Source organism: Adiantum capillus-veneris, chromosome 25, assembly GCF_014529385.1.
Source record: "Adiantum capillus-veneris isolate H3 chromosome 25, ASM1452938v2, whole genome shotgun sequence".
In the NCBI taxonomy this organism is placed as follows: domain Eukaryota; kingdom Viridiplantae; phylum Streptophyta; class Polypodiopsida; order Polypodiales; family Pteridaceae; genus Adiantum; species Adiantum capillus-veneris.
In genome coordinates, this window is record NC_140955.1 from 93,361,580 (window position 1) to 93,376,012 (window position 14,433).

Here is a 14,433-nt window from a genome sequence, read left to right on the forward strand (position 1 = left end):
CTTTGTTCATTTGGAGATTCTCCCCTTGATGGACTCTCCACGGACATCGGAGGCTACGATGGCTCTTGCGGGTCGAGATGATCGTGATTGGATTCTTGACAGTGGTGCCTCACGGCACATGACACCTTCGAAGGGTCTTTTGTCCAACATGCGACGACACTGCTGTATCATTTTCATTGGCGACAAATCTGAAATTCCTATTCACAGCGAGGATTCCATGGAGCTCATTCCCAACGACAGAGGAGGTATGCATACCTCCAAGGTACTTTCTGCTCCAAAGTTGGGATTTCATCTTATGTCTGAGAGGATTCGATATCTATTCGGGATCGGCAATCCGGCAAAGAGGTCAGAGGGGGCTCGATAGAGAACGGACTCTACAGGCTCCATGCTCTTTCTTCATCAACTCGGATACCCATATGTGGTCTTTGGCATTACATGTTTGGTCATTTGAACAATGGTGCTCTTTGGCTTGCTTTTCGTGAGCAGATGCTTACAAGCTTACCATATGTTGGGAGTAAGCATGGGAAATGCATTACTTGCATTCGTGGGAAGCAACATTGAGAATCTATTCAGAGGGTTGCTACACGCTGAGCCATTGCCGTATTTGAGTTGGTTCACACCGACCTTTGTGGACCTATGTAGACCCCTTCCCTCTGCAAGGCTCTTTAATTCATGTTGTTGGTGGATGATTTCAGCCGCTTTACCAAGGTGTATTTTCTACAACACAAGCATGAGGCATTTAGCCTCTTCAAGAATTGGTGTGGAGAAGGAAAGCAATCAAGTTTTCAAGACTATTCGATCGGACAAAGGTGGGGAGTTGACTTCCAATGCTTTTATTCAGTTTTGTGTAGACCAGGGCATCAAGCGAGAGCTTGCAAATACCAGTTGACCTTTAGAGAATGGAATTGTGGAGCGGAAGAGTAGGATAGTGGTAGAAATGGCACCGACCATGATTGAGCATCAAGGTTTACCAAAGTCCTTATGGGCAGAGGCAGTTGCCACGGCTGTCCACACCATCAACCGATCTCCAACCTCTTCAGTTCCTAAGAAGATACCATTTGAAGCCTATTTTGGTAAGAAGTCCGACGTCTCCCACTTTCGGATTTTTGGGAGCGATGCCTATGTCCATGTACCTAAGGAGCAAAGGGGGAAGTTCGACCCCAAAACCCGGAGAATGATTTTTGTTGGCTACAACTCTTTCCAAGGGATATCGACTCTATGATCCAAAGAAAAGGGATATTGTACTCAGCCGTGATGTCTTCTTCGACGAGATTTTACCTTCAGAGGGGGCTTCCGCTCCCAAGTCTTCCACGACGACCCTCGATTTGCCGATACTTGGAGACCCGGATTTTGATTTGCCTCTTGATGAGCCCTCTTCTCCTACCCCTGTCCCTCGGGCTTTGGAGGAGCATACACCCATTCCCGATGATGCAGATGACAGTGGTTCTCATCGTAGTGCCGAGTTAGAGCCAGGTATACCAGTAGCTTTTCCCCTGGGGAGCTCGACCAACAAGTTACCAAAGTGGCTATTGGAGACTTCGCAAGATTCAACAACTTCGGATTTTCCACCTGATTGGCGTGAAGCCCTACATGATGATCTTAGCGACTTCAACTTGTTGAGGTGGATGACCCTTTACTACAGGTTTACTATGCTTTGATGTCCAGAGTGATCAAGGATAGAGATCCTCTTCTTGATTCGATCAAGAAGAACAATACTTGGGTGTCTTGGGTGTTGGTTTTATGGCTTGCCAAGCGGAAAGTGATTGGTGTCAAATGGGTCTACACGACCAAGTACAAATCTGATGGTTCTTTGGACAAGCACAAGGCAAGACTAGTTGCCAAAGGCTTTTCTCAAAAACCCGGTGTATGTTGGGGTTAAGGCCTATGTGCCTTGACCGGTCGCCCAGGTCATGGGCGCCCGCCCACTGTTACCCTATACTTATAGTGAGTATACTGTATAGGGGGAGCTGCCACTTCACTGTCTCCCCACCCACATCGTGTGTGTGTCTCCTTCTCTCTCTCTCTCACTCTCCGTCTGTGGTGCTCCCCGATCCCCTTCAATTGGTCAATTGAAGGGGATCGGGGAGCACCACAGACGGAGAGTGAGATAGAGAGAAGGAGACACACACACGATGTGGGTGGGGAGACAGTGAAGTGGCAGCTCCCCCTATACAGTATACTCACTATAAGTATAGGGTAACAGTGGGCGGGCGCCCATGACCTGGGCGACCGGTCAAGGCACATAGGCCTTAACCCCAACAACCTCCCACTTAAAGGCCAATGTGCCTTTAAGCAAGATCTACTAGTGTATAACTAATAGAAGGTGAGATATTCTCTCAACCTATGCCCACTGACTCTCGATGAGCTAGTGCATCCGGCTCTATTGATAGACAAACATCCTGCTGCGGAAGCCACACAGAGCTAGCTCCAAGCTCTGCAAAGAGTCTACAAGAGCTCATGCACTTCTGCAAGTATCGGTCCAATACCTGCAAACCTCCCCTATGCTCTATGCCGAGATCAGTCATCGAACAACTAATCAACCCTGCTGCAAATGCTCCCACTGCAGCTGCTATGTCGGGCCTCGAGATCAACATCTCGTACATGAGGACACCGAACGTTGATGCAACCCTGGCAACCTCTGCCACCTCCAACTCAGAACTCAACTCATGGCAATCTTGTCGCCTATCATAGAGACCATGGCACTCTGACTCCGAGCTTTGGAGTGACTCCTCGTGCCCACCACATATCACATGTGTACCAAGAGTATCCATCTGTCCTGAATCTGCATCAAGCTCTGGCATAAGCATATCAAGAAATGACTCCATAATAGCCGACATCTCAATATCCATGTGAGTCATCTCTGTCATCACCTCTGATGACTCATCCTGCTGTGACTCACTAGAGCTGTCCCGCTCTACCTGTGCATCCGTAGACGCAACCTGCACAACAAGGTCACTACTCTGCACTCCATGCAAAGCATCCTGTAACCCACAAGCAAAAGAGACTCGCCTGCTCTCTCGCTCTCTACCTGGCTGCATGATCACAGAGACAACACAGTCTCTCACGTGATCCACATGCAATGGGTAACCTGTACCACTCCTGGCACCTCTCGCAATCACTAGCGAACCCAAATGCATCACAAAATCTCGCTCTCGTAGCGAAATCTGACATCCACAGTCTCTAAGCTGACCAATCAAGATCAAACTCACTGTCAAATCTGGTACATAGCGCACATGTCGTAACAAGTAAGATGCACCACTCGGTAATGACAGTCTCACTCCTGCACCTGCTATCGCATGCACTGATCCATCGGTCAAACGTACACTGCCAAGCATCCCGCTAGAATAGCTACAAAACCATGCACGATGCGGCGTGTCATGAAACATAGCATCTGCGTCTAGCAACCACTGCGAAGGGAGTGCACTATCCACATGTATAGCATCTCGTGCATAGCTCGAGGTAAAAGTGACATCCCCGTCACTAGTATACTTCGACACTACATCTGCCTCAACTGTCAAAGCAACTGAGTCCATGGCATCACTACATACATCTCTGAGACTGCCATGTCTCCTACGATGCCGCATACGACGAAAACAGCGCCGTCTAACGTGTCCAGAATGACCACAATACCAACATATCACCTGTCGGCGTACTCGTGAATGTACATGTCTCACACGAGTCCTTGATGACTCAGATCTATCATACATATCATGTAATCTGTGCCAAAGTGCTCTCGAAGTAGTCTCATACATAACAAGAGCATATACAGATTCCGCAAGGTGCAAAGAGAGCGTAGATAGTGCCATCTCCTCTAGCTCCTGCCACTGATCGTCAGACATGTTTGAAGGTCTACCTGCATCACCACTCAATGGTCGATGCAACCCTCGCTGTGTCAATGCATCAAGCATACACTCTCTCCATGCCGCAAAGTCTGACCCATCAAACATGCGCATCACCTGCAGAGAACACCGTACGCAAATGCTGAGTGCAACCCGCAATCTCTACCTAGATCGCATAAATGATACGCATAAAACTCCCGGGAAAATTTCGCCAAAGTTTCGACGCACAATGGCTATCAACACAAAATAACCATTGTCCTGCAAGCTCAATACAATGAGCAATCAATGCGCATCAAACTATACTCAACATACATGCATAAGCTCTGCAAAACTATGGCAAACAATGCTCGAGATCACAAGACTCTCCCACTTGAGAGCAAACCACTGTCTCAAGCAAAGAAAGATACACAACTCCTCGCTCTTGCGAGAGTGGATACAAAAAACACAAAACTGTGTCCAAACTGACAAAACCTGTCAAAGTGAGAGTAAACACTCGATCACAAACTATGGCGAGAATCTGGGAAAAATCCGACAGAATTTCCCCTGAAAACTGAGCAAAAAACTCAAGTACAATCTCTACCATAAACCATAACACTACTCAATGCCAATGAGTAGAAATGCCAAAATGGCTCCACATTTTCACATACGATGGCAATCCGCACTCAACGTACATCAACGGAGTGACCGCGCATAAGCAAGCGCCAAAAGATTTGCAATCCGGAAACTTGATCAATGCGAAAACAATGCTCTCAAGAGAGCTCACTGGCACTTGAAAGTGCTCCCCAAAATGCATGTATAATAGGCATCAACCAAGCGCCATAACCATATGCAAACCATCCGCAAAGACCATGAATCCAAGCACAAAATCACTGCCAAAGTATCCTGTGAAAACCAGTGAAAGAAGCTCCACCTGTGTGCTCCAAAAACCTGCGTCTCTCAAGAGACCGCTTCGGTGGTGTGTAAACGCCTCCGTACTTCGTTGCCCAAGTCTACCAAAAAAACCCTCAAACCACAAGCTTAACACAAGCTGCAATTGCATCTTCAGCTCAGAATTTATGCACTCAACTTCAAGCATCTCCCGTGCTTCCAAAAGTGCATCAAACTCGCACACAATGCGACAACAGAAAATCTGGAATTTCTGTATACAGTCAGTCTGAGCTGAATATCAGCAAAACGGTGAGGAATTTGCAAAAAGTTTCTTCTATAAAGTTGTAGACCACGTCGAAACGGATGGGAATCGTGGACAGAATTCTCAGATCTGCATTCTACAAGGAGAAAAACGAATCTGAAAACAGTGCTGCTGCGCACACAGTTTTAGGACAGCACCTTCACTTACACACAATCTTCCACACTCCTTTCTGAGCTTCCACAAGAGCATACATCACTTTCAACTGAGCTCACAAGCTTCCATTGCATTCTCACAAAGCTTCCAAGCTTTCTTAATCTCTCTACTGTCGAGAGCGAGCGAGCTATCGCCTCGAAGCTCTCAAAGCCGTCGTGCTCTCCGTGGTCACCATAGCTCTGATACCAATTGAAGTGGATCGGGGAGCACCACAGACGGAGAGTGAGAGAGAGAGAAGGAGACACACACACAATGTGGGTGGGGAGACTGTGAAGTGGCAGCTCCCCCTATACAATATACTCACTATAAGTATAGGGCAACAGTGGGCGGGCGCCCATGACCTGGGCGACCGGTCAAGGCACATAGGCCTTAACCCCAACAGTGTAGACTACGAGGAGACCTTTGCACCGACCGCAAGGATGGCGACCATTCGGATTGTTTTTTCCCTTGTTGCCTTTTTCAGGTGGTCGGTTTTTCAGATGGATGTTGTTTTGGCATTCCTCAATGGTGATCTAGAGGAGGAGGTGTATGTGGAGCAACCTCTTTGTAGGTTACTCAAGGCCTCTTTGGCCTAAAGCAATCTCCTCGAACGTGGTACCAGAAAATTGAATCATTCTGCTTGCGACACTCCTTTTGACGAGCTTCTGCTGACCGAGACTTGTACATTTAACAAGAGGAGGGATTAGTGACACTTGTTATCCTCTACATCGACGATCTTGTGTGATTACAGGTAGCCATGTTGTGCACATCCGCAATATTATGGCAACCTTGGCAAAGGAGTTTGAGATGACAGATCTTGGCTTGCTTCTTCGTTTTCTTGAATTGAAGGTTTGGTAGACAGAGGAAGGCATCTTTCTCTCTCAAGAGTTGTACATCCAAGAATTGTTGGAAGCATTTGGTATGATCGAGTGCAAACCTATCTCAACTCCCATGGATCCCAGTCAAAAGTTGTCACAGTTTGATCTCCCTATTGTAGCATATGCTACACAATATCGAAAACTGGTTGGTCCTCTCATTTAGGTTCTCAACACCCGATTTGATGTCAGTTTCCTGGTGGGTCTTTTCAATTTTTTCATGCAGAAACCCGTCAAGTCACATATGGAGCAGACTCTTCGGATCCTGCGGTATTTGAAGGTGACCCAAGTCATTAGGCATATACTATGCTGCTGGAGGTACAGACTCCCAAATCATTCTACGTGTAACAAACTGCTGACATGTCAAAGCCTAAAGAATGGAGCCAACTTATAGATCTGATCGAGGGGCCTAAACTGTCACAAAGTGATGACGTGGCTGCCCGAGAGCAGAAACCCTAACCCTAATTTATACCAAAAACCCTAACTGCTGAAACCCTAATTCTGAAAACCCTAACCCTAAAACCTGCAAACGCTAATTCTGGAAACCCTAACCCTAAAACCTGCAAACCCTAATTCTGCTGCCAGAAACCCTAAAACTGTAGAAACCCTAACCCTAACCCTAAGGGCAGCAGGGAGATTTTCGCATTTGCGTTGGTTGATGACGTGGCAAGTTGTACGGATTTCCGTGATTTACGCTCGCAGCTTTTGGCATTGCTTTTTGGACTCGAAGCTTTTGAGTTTGAAAGCTTTTCATGTACACTGCTTTTTAGGCCAAGGGCCTTTAAATATGAGGCTAGGGCTCATTCTGTGGCATGCTTCCTGGAGAAGGTGCAGAGTCTGGAGTACCAGCTTGTACTGTGTTGATGCAATATAAAGAAATACCGAAAGGGGCGCCAAGGTTTGGGGCCAATACTCTCTGGGGTGGAATTCCGCCACTCCGTGTCGCGTGTCGTCTCTCTCTTTGAGTCAGTTGTTATTGAAGTTCTAAAAGTCTGTTCAGTCTGTTCTTTTCTATTGCCACGTGGTGCCCGCCTTGTGACAGTGGTATCAGAGCATCAGGCGTGTGCTTTTCTATAAGCATACCGGTCCCACAAAAGAGCAGACAGAGCTTTAGTTGAGGTATCTTCACCCTCCAACCCGGAGTTATTAGCCACTCCCACCCTTACTTCATCGCGCATCGGGCGCGCTCCCGTCTTCACCGCTCATGTCTTACAGGGCATAAGCCAATTAAGATCACTTGCAAGAGAAGGATCCAAATTTGTTTCAAGCCACTGTTTTTTTCAGAAGCAATGTCATGCAGATGTTGATGTCTACAGCTACCAAGCAGCATACTCTCGGTACTTGGCAAGCTTTCCAGAAAAAAAATTAAAAAAATTACCCGAAGTTATATGGTTTCTGACATCTTCCTTCGTAGTGCAACTTCTGGCGGAGTGGGGTATCTTGAAATGCTTGCCATGGAAACCATAGCAGATTATATCTTGAAATTTCTTGACATCTCTCAGTAGATGTCTCTTCAAGAGCAGGTGACCTTAGAGATTTAGTGCGATTGCTCTCTTGGGACTACCATCGCCGCCAAAGAAACAGTGTGTGTCCAAGAGCTGACGGACCATGCTGTGCTCGGCTATGACCTCATGGAAGGAACCTAACCCTAATTTTTGGTGTAGGTTTCAAGATGGAAAGTCAGTCGACTTTTCGAGCTCGACTGATGTCGAGATTGCTTTTTAAGTTTGAGTTTTGTTTGATCTTGTTTTGTGATCCTGTTTGGAATTTGTTTGAAATGGATGGTATCTGTTTTGAACGTGTTTTGGTGCCGATTTGAATTGTTTGACTCTGGTTTGATACTGGTTTTAATGATTCGTGATTTTACTCCCGAGTGAGAAGTGAGAAATATTGTTTTGGTATTTTGTTTGAACCTCAAAACGATGCAGACCGATGCTTGGGGAGCGTTGTATGTTTGAAAACCTCCGAACGACGCAGGCCAATGCGTGGGGAGCGTTTGGTTGTATGCTTGTAAAATAATTGTTGTTGTGACTCCCGGCCTGGACCTGGATGGTTATGCGGGAGGAGTATGAAGAAGTCTGCGTAGTGGTTACTCTCAACACCTCCAAACGACGCAGGCTGCGGTCTGCGGGGCGTTTGGTTGTAAAACGCCTCTATATCTCCCGGCCCGGACCTTTTTAGGTTATGCGGGAGGAGTGATGAGGGAGTCGTTGAATATCTCCCGGCCTGGACCTTGTTAGGTTATGCGTGAGGAGTGTTCATCGACGGCTTTATGTTTGTATGTCTTGTAACATGCATATGTAAGCATTTGTGTTGCATTGTGATGTGCCAATTAGTGAATATTCCTAATGGGATGAGATTGCCTAGGTAGGTAATTTTAGTGCATCAAGACACCCGTGGAAGATCAGTACGGTCTAGGTGTGATGGTTAATTTTACTACGTCAGAATGTCAAGAGTTCTGATCTGGACGAAAGGAGAAGCTAACTCCTTGATCAAAAGAGCAGAAAGGAGAAGCTAACTCCTTAATCAAAACAACCGAAAGGAGAAGCTAACTCCTTGATCAAAAGAGCAGAAAGGAGAAGCTAACTCCTTGATCAAAACAGCCGAAAGGAGAAGCTAACTCCTTAATAAAAAGGGCAAACTGATTGTCCCTTGGAATGTCCCTCGGAATGACCCTCGGAAATTTTTGAGCTAACTTGAGTTGTTTTTCAAATATGCTGTGATCGCGGACGATTACTCTCTTTCAAGAAGGGGAGATGTAACAAACTGCTGACATGTCAAAGCCTAAAGAATGGAGCCAACTTACAGATGTGGCCGAGGGGCCTAAACTGTCACAAAGTGATGACGTGGCTGCCCGAGAGCAAAAACCCTAATCCTAATTTCTGCCAAAAACCCTAAGTGTTGAAACCCTAATTCTGAAAACCCTAACCCTAAGACTTACAAGCCCTAATTTTGGAAACCCTAACCCTAAAACCTGCAAACCCTAATTCTAGAAACCCTAACCCTAAAACCTGCAAACCCTAATTTTGTTGCTAGAAACCCTAAAACTGCAGAAACCCTAACCCTCACCCTAAGGGCAACAAGGAGATTTTCGCGTTTTGCGCTGGCTGATGACGTTGCAGGCTGTACGGATTTCCGTGATGTACGTTGTTAGCTTTTGGCATTGCTTTTTGGACCAGAAGCTTTTGAGTTTGAAAGGTTTTCATGTAAACTGCTTTTTACGCCATGGGCCTTTAAATATGAGGCTAGGGCTCATTCTTTGGCATGCTTCATGGAGAAGGTGCAGAGTCTGGAGTACCGGCTTGTATTGTGTTGATGCAATATAAAGAAATACTGAAAGGGGCGCCAAGGTTTGGAGCCAATACTCTCTGGGGTGGAATTCCGCCACTCCGTGTCGCATGTCGTCTCTCTCTTTCAGTTTAGTTGTTATTGAAGTGCTAAAAGTCTTTTTAGTCTGTTCTTTTCTATTGGCACGTGGTGCCCGCCTTGTGACACTACGAGGATGGAGTGTTCGGATTGGGGTGGACATCTAGATGGACGATGGTCGACTACAGGTTATACCTTTTCTTTTGGCACAGGAGTAGTTTCATGGAGCAGCAAGAAACAACTAACAATTGTGCCTTGTCTTCCACAGAGGCAAAGTACCTTGCTGTTTATAGTGCTACATGTGAGTCAGTGTGGATTTGAAGGTCACTTTTGGAGATGGGCCTTCCGTAGCAGACGACCATTATGTACTCAGACAACCAGAGTTGTATAGCCATCACAAGGAACCTGTTGTTCCATGCCCGGACCAAGCATATAGAGATACAGTACCATTTTGTTCGTGAAAAGACCAAGGATGGCTCTATCTGCCTAGAGTACCTCCCGACTTTGGATAACCCTGCTGACATCTTCACCAAATCTCTTCCACAGGCGACAGTATTCTCTCATGCCAGCTCCCTTGGACTCGTTTCCCATCCAGGAGCTGAGAAGGGGGTGTTAGAGTTAAGATTCTTGTCCGGTGGTGGCTCAAGTATCTCAGGACATATTAGCATTTAAGGCCATTTATTGGGATCGTGGGATTTCTGCACTAGGTAGGGCAGACTTCGAGATTGCCTATATATGCAGACCAACCCCTTGTACTTTTGGCATGTTATTCAGTGCAGAGATCCAGCATTTGGGTCTCTCTCTCTCTCTCTCTCTCTCTCTCTCTCTCTCTCTCTCTCTCTCTCTCTCTCTCTCTCTCTCTCTCTCTCTGTGACTCTAGCAAAGCTCAACCAAGCCATTCACCCAACTAGGTTCGACCCCGACACAATCGAGAAGGTTCACCACAACAGTCGCATCAACCAAGGCATTCTTGTCTTAAAATATAAAGAGGCACGCATCGCGCTTCTACAACAAGCACGACTCCACGAGGGCACTAAAATCTGGATTAGTGAGGCCTTAACACTCGCTCAACTTAAAGTCAAGAAGCAAGAGCTTCAAAAATAATGAGATGCATGAGCAGCAGGCAAATGGGCCGTATACCAAGGTGGCAAGGCTATCACTGAGGAGTTTCGGGTCCCAAAAACCCCCAAGCCATTTCCCTTACCCACTTCCTCTTCCCCTCTCAAGTGACATATGTCACAATTTTGTTGTATCCACATTTAGTTATGTTCTCCATTACTCTTTTAGCAAGAGCCCGACAATGTATGTTCTCTTTGTCCCATAGGTCATATTTGACCTCCGAGGACGATAATGAAATCTATCTATCTCTAGCGTTTCTGTCTGCTAGTTTGGTGTGCCGGCGACTCCTCTCTCTAGCGTTTTCTCTCTCCACGTCGATCTTACCTCTACTGGCGTTTTTACCTTGCTCTCTCTCTCTCTCTCTCTCTCTCTCTCTCTCTCTCTCTCTCTCTCTCTCTCTCTCTCTCTCTGTACCTAGTGCTCTCTCTCTTTTGTGGTGTACACACCCTCTCGGTGTTGCATCGTGTGCGGTGAGTTCGTGTGCCCGTTCAGTGGGTGGTACACGCTAGGAGCTTGACGAAGAGGAGATCCGTCGTGATAGATCCGATATCTATTGGCTGCCCGTCACGGAGAGGTGGTTTGCTTGCGGTTGTAGACAAGTTCATTACTCGATTCACCCCTTTCCGTTGCACCTTTGACACTCTCTAGAAGATCTAGCATGTGTAGATTGCAAAGCGGCTCTCCCTGGTAGTTGTACCTTTGTCAAGAGCAATAGAGAAGAAATACCAAAAGGGGTGTTACGGTTTTGGGTCAAGAGGCCGATACAAGTGGAACTATTTCGCTTTTTAATTTTACATCTAGGATGATCTCTCTGTCTTTTTCATTCTTCAATGTTACTTTCCTAGCCGAATAGTCGATCGCGACATGGTTTTTGTGGAGCCAGGGTACTCCCAAGAATACATCAAACCCCTCTAATGGCATGATATAGAAGTCCTTGTGTCCTAGATGCCCCTAACAATGCAACCATAATTTACCAATGACATGTATAATGGCGACATCATGCTTCCGTGTTACTAAAACCGCATCCATTTGTGGTGCCATTTCTTCAAGTGTTATTCCTAGTCGAGCGGCCAATTCGAGTGCCTTGTCTCCTCCGTCGAATGATTCAAGGACTTCTTGATCGCGTACTTTGTCCCACTCTCTGCAAAGCTCTGTACTCTTATCCATCTGCTCTAGGGTCGCTCCCACAAAATCTAGAACCTGTTTGCCTTTGTCTTCCTTTCTTTGCACGCTCCTGTGTAGATTTCAAAGTTTTCGGTTTTTCCTCAACTTACTCCCTTAGTGCTTTCTTTGGACACTTCGCAAGGATGTGTCCTTGTTTCCCACAACTGTAATACTTGCCCTCTTGATGGTACTCTGCACGTTGCTCTACGGATAATTTCAGGCCGGTGTGTTTCTTCTTCTGTTGCTTGCCCTTCTTCTTTGTCGTCGAAAGAATCCTTCCTTGTTGAGATGAGCATTGGCTTATTTGAGGGATAGGTCAAAGAGTTGGAATGCATACCAAAGCCTTCCTTGGCGTGTGCCATAAGCCTTTGAATGGTTTGTGACTTTTGTTGTGTAACAATAGGGTTGACCACCAAGCCTGTGCATTACCTTTAACTCTAGGTTTACCATTTACCCCAAAAAAGTGCAAAATACTTCCCCCCCCCTAAAAAGTAGTAAAAAGCCGCAAAAATGGCTTAAAATATGACAACATACACGTTTTTGACGCGTAAAATTAGTCGACAATCTTTTTTCTAAAAATAGTACATGCATAGATTTTCATTGTATACACGTCCATGTATTTTTCAAAAAAGTTTCAATGTGCTTTGAAGGTTTTTAAGGAGTCTACATGGGATATGAAATTTTTTGAGCAATTTTTGTTCGATTGTTCCTAAAAGATAGCTCTTGAAAAATAGTAATTTAATATGAAAATTTTTATGTATATATTTTTTTCAACTCCTTACATGCTTTGAGAACAAATCTTTAAAATCTTTTGGTGAGGTTTTCTATGGCTTATGAGAACAAGAATTTACAAAAACGTTTCTTATACCCACAGAAGTGGCTTGTGTTCACATAGTCCTAGTGTTGAGAAAAGATGTCGCCTTTCATGCCTTGGAAACTTCCAAGAAATGACCTCCAGAAAAAGCGAAGTCGAATTGCTGCATGTATGCAAGGCTCGATTGGTATGAGTGAACCTCGTCAAGTGGTTGATTCTTCAGATACTTTGCATACTTTGGGTCCTTCGAGTACTTGATCATCCTTTTGGCACAAGTGCGTTTTTCGGGATTTCCATACATTGCCACGTTAGCAAGCCTTTGCATTCCGCGATGTTCATACGGCTTGCCACGTCATCAGCTCACGTTGCTTTTATTTCAAGGGTTTAGGCCCCTCGGCCGGTGATCTTTTAAGTTGGGAGGGTAAGGGTTAGGTTTATGAAAACCGTAAATCTCTGTTGTTACCACGTTACCAACTTGTGACAGTAGGAGAACTAGTAAGTGAACAAAGATCTTGGAGCCTGTAGAGACCTTGCTCCATTGTGCCCCCTCTGACCTCCTTGTGAAAGTCTAGATCTTGTATGGACATTGCATCCGCCATGGAGACCTCTTCCATGCCTAACTTGCAGACATCATGCACTTACATGAGATGGAAATTCACCTTTGGAGCATAATGAACCTTGGACGTATGCATACCCTATCTGGAATCAACTCCATGGTACCCTTGCTGTGAACAGGAATCTCCGGTTTGTTGTTGATAAAAATGAAACCACAGTGTCATTGCAAGTTGGATAATAGATCCTCCAAAGATGTCATGTGCCGTGGTCCAGGATCCAACTCCAAGAATCTCAAATTGCAAGAGCTGTCTCAATGTCTGATGCTCGTGGAGAAGTCTTTGAAGGTAGCATGTCCAGATGAACAAAGGCTAGGTGTAAGTCGTTGAGGAAAGCTGAGTCGACATCCATCTGAAACACGGACTCTCAAGAAAGAGAGCAAGGGCAAACATTGTCCGAATGGTTGCCATCGTCGCAATTGGTGCGAAGGTCTCGTGTAGTCCACGCCATGTCTCTAAGAGAAGTTCTTGGCAACGAGTTGTCGAGTTGTGCTGTCACAAGTTTGTGACGTGGCATGCCGAATCTAAAAAGATTGGCTGAGAAGTATGGCCTAGGAGGCCTAGGAGGTTAGGGTTTTAAAAACCTAACCCCTACCAACTTGAAGAGCACTAGCCGAGGAGCCTTAATCCAAAAAGACAAAAGTGGAAGGGTTGATTTAAGATTTCCGTAAACTACGTTGATTGCCATGTACGGATTTCCTCCTTCTCTCTCTCTCTCTCTCTCTCTCTCTCTCTCTCTCTCTCCTCACAAAGGAGGTTAAAAACCAAGTACAAGAGATCATCTCTCGCAAGGTTGAAGATCGAGTGGCATCGGCGCTACGCGAACACCAACAGCAAGAGGTTATCGCCCTCAATGTTCACATTGGCGGTCTTCCAAACGATTGGAAAGGGGAAGGGGACCTCAATCATGAGTCCTTTACCCGCATCCAATCTGTAATCCACATGGTCCAATGGGATCCAACATCAATTAGTTCTCTTGCACACGAGCATCGTACCAATCATGCCATCCTCACCTTCAAAACCAAGGCGGACCGAAGCAAACTCCTTGAACAATCAAGGCTTCTTAATGATACCAAAATATGGTTTGCGGAAGATCTCACACCCGCTCAACTCAAGCAAAAGAAGACAGAACTCCAAAAAATGCGAGAAGCGCGCACAGCAGGGAAATGGTCAGTCTATCGCGGAGGTAAAGCCATTATTGAAGAGTTTCGAACTCTCAAACCGGCTTCCCCCTCACCTCTCTCCTCATAGGTTTTTGTTTTTGTTCATCCTATCTCCCCCCCCCCCCCCCCCCCCCCCCGCCCTCTCTTTTTTATGGACCCTC

General features: G+C 45.9%; 1 protein-coding gene across 6 annotated transcripts in view; it reads left to right on the forward strand.

Annotated features, from left to right (window-relative positions):
• BLOS2 (biogenesis of lysosome organelles complex 1 subunit-like protein) overlaps window positions 1-14,433 on the forward strand; it is a 76,046-nt gene that overhangs the window by 58,920 nt on the left and 2,693 nt on the right. The gene's annotated exons all lie outside the window — the stretch shown is intronic.